Below are 3,401 nucleotides of genomic sequence, written 5' to 3'. Positions count from 1 at the left end.
CACACACACACACACACACACACACACACACACACACACACACACACACACACACACACACACACACTTTCCTCTCTTGTACACCCGGGCAGTGGGGATTGCTTCGGAAAAACAGCACCTGCTCCTCCATTTGAAAACTATTTAGGGAGGCATCAAACTCTATCAGGGCAGGTCTGATTGCGGTCGCCTCTTCACAGTCCCCCAATCACTCAGTGAGTCAATTAGCCCCCCGCCCCTCTGTACACACTCACCCAACACACACACACTCACAAACACACATACGGTACGCACAACCGACTCCCATTCCCATCCGTCCGGTGCGGGTTCCACCAGGGAATGAGAGTCCATTGGCGACCTCCCAGCAACACCTGAGGCACCCCCCCTCCCCTTTACCCCCCGCCACATACTCAGCTAATAGCGGTGCTCCAAGGGCACCCGAGCCACAATGGCATTCAATTCACCCCATTGTACCCATTTTACCAAGCCTCATACCAGCAGCTCAACAGCTATTTAGCAGATGATGGGAACAGAAAGAGAGTCGAGGAAAGCGAGTGAAGTAGGAAATCAGCGATGCAACAACAGGGGTGAAGCGTCCGCTCACCTCTGTGATGATTTGCTCACTGGAGGTAAATTCAATTGTGTTGTTTGCTGTTCACGTGCCGCTGCCGGTCCCTGCCTTTTGCAAGCATTAGTGTTTGCAGGTAAAATGTACGTTTCAGCCCGTGTGAAGCTGCTTCGACGACATTTCGGCTGCTCCTCGGCGTCCGCGCTCTCTCACAACCGTGTATTTATTCGGGGCCTTTTTGAAATAATCGAGTTGACACATCTGTCAGATGGTGAGAGGAGGAATGCTAAAAGGTCACCGGGCGAGGTACCAGCTGCTCCCACACCAAACCTTTCCTGCCTCCAAATAGCACAGTCATTACACCACAACAGATGGGACTCCTGCCTTTCATTTCTGCCTCGCTCACACATGTTCACCGACGCAACGCGCACGCAGGGAGCGGACGCACACACACGACTCACTTTGTCCGCACGCGGAGATGCGGTCGCACCAGACACTTGTCATGGATGAGAGGGCCAAACGGGCAGGGATGTGTGCGGTACGCATCTGCAGACACACAAATACACACATTTAGCCAGTTCTTCTGTCACTTTCTTCACCTCCTCTCTGTGTATTCTTTTTTCCCCCAAGTCTGATTTCCATGCACAAGGTCAATATCAGCTGTCTACAGGGAACAACGCTCCCTCGAACCTGGAGTGTGACAAAAGAACAGATGCAGGACCACTAATGGTGTGAAAGACAATTTATTAGCAATCTGCTTCTTTGTTTCTCATCTAAATCCCTTCATTTCTGAGCTATTGCTTCAAAATCTATATCAGACTCAAAGCATAAACAATGGAGATGTGATTACTTTCATGCCTCTGGCCATTTTTTTGTTGATGGAAAAGTGCAAGGCATTGTGAAACGTGAAGAAAAGCCTCAGGCCTCGCTCTGAGTACTCCTTTGATGGAGCTCTTTACATTTAACTTTACTTGAATGAAAAAAGTTTGTTTGGCTTGAAATACTTTATTTTTTGATGACTGCAGGTAAAAAAAAATGAAAATCTATTGCCTGCCCCAAGCACTGATATGTGGCAACCCTAATAAACTTGTAAAAAAAACCCTGCAGTTTAAACGTGTTGCTTCAAGTACACTTAGTACACTTCAAAGATCTTTGCTCACCCAATTCAGCTGTCTTCGATTTCTCTTCATGCATCATCAGATTTTATTGATGTCTTCGGATTGGGTGCACTTTCTAGTTCAGGGGAGATGCAGAAAAAGCCCGTTTGATTTACTTTAAAGAAGGCGAGCTGCTTCAAGAAAGAGTTGTAATTGTTCTGCAGCAAAGTCTGCAGAAGTTTGTTGTGTTCGCCAGCCTGGTTGTTGTTCCAGTTAATGAGCTCGAAGCTTTGCAGGAATACGAAAGGTTATGAAATAGTACTCTGCGATGCAAAGCTCGCTGTATGCTAATGTGCTGAAGTCGTGCACAGTTCATTAGAAATTAATGATTATGGTGGGTTTGGTGTACAAAGCACCAAAGGTTTATTAATAATAAGTTTGTATTGATTTCCCAGGTCCCACTGAAACACATTACACATTAGTTAAATTCTGTTTTTAGATAAGATTTGTGAACATCATTGCAAAGCATTGTGAAGTAAGCAGTTTCCCTGGMTGGTAACGAGATAATACAGCGGTCCAGAATGTGTGGCCATCTTCAGAACAGTGGAAGGTAGGATGCCTTCGAAGACTAATAATGCATAAATCATGTAAATGCTCTGTTAGGATGCAGCCGCGGCTTTTTACGCTTCGCTATACAGAGGACATTATTCAAATGTGCCTCATACAGCAGACTGAAGCATTACATTTCCATGTCTGCTCTGTTTGTGCACCCAGTGCTGTTGTAAAATACTGAAACCTCTCAGGGTGGACATTACATCGACTGCAGTACAAACCGCCATATATTTTGTCTTTGACATTTACTGTGTATATGATGGCCTTGGGGTTTAAAACATCAAGTGTTGGACAAAACACAACAGAACCAACAACACCGGTTCATATAATCCCATTTCATAAATGGGTATGGTTTTATGTTGAGTAAAGTCTGAAAGTGACTTTCTTTTTTTATATTTAATTTTGCATCTAAGAAAGAGATGAAAATAAGGTGTAAGTTGTTTTTATGCTTAAAATATACTTCATCGGCAAATATTAAACTGTACAAATTTGCACAGACAACATTYGTGTTGTCACGCTAATAGTGTGAATATATTCACCATCAGCATACCACTTTTTATCCACATGTTTCTATAAAAACGTTAGTAGGCTGCCATGACAGACCACGACCACTACGTTTCATATTTCCGGTATGCAAAGTGAGAAGCAGAGATTCATTCATTCAGGGAGTTATGATAACAACAAAACCAGTTTGTTTTTGCTTTAACTGGCGGTTTGTATGGCGGTCCATTTGTGCCAAAAATATGCATTTCTGTTGATCACGAGTGCGGRTTCAAATTGTGTTTTTGTCGGCTGCCACAACAATTGAAGAAAGCTGAGAAATGCTTTAGAAACATTTTGCTTGGAACAACAAGAAGCAGGAAAGGCCCTATGTACTGCACTTTGTGCCGTCGAAGGAGGATCGTAAACTAACATGGCTGGCGGCTTTGAAACTCAAAACCCAACAAAGAGAGTGTTTTTTTTTTCTGCTTTTTCATTCTATCGACAAAAAGCCCACAGATATACACCTTGATCCAGAACTCTATCTGGGCTAAGACTGGCCACGGTTCGTTATTATATTATTTGAGGCAGTTTATTTATTTTTGTTTATCATTTATTTGAAATGACTGCAGCTGTATGAATCTTTC

The sequence above is a fragment of the Austrofundulus limnaeus genome, unplaced genomic scaffold (assembly GCF_001266775.1).
Source record: "Austrofundulus limnaeus strain Quisiro unplaced genomic scaffold, Austrofundulus_limnaeus-1.0 Scaffold32, whole genome shotgun sequence".
Taxonomy (NCBI): domain Eukaryota; kingdom Metazoa; phylum Chordata; class Actinopteri; order Cyprinodontiformes; family Rivulidae; genus Austrofundulus; species Austrofundulus limnaeus.
Note: the sequence above shows the minus strand (reverse complement) of the source record.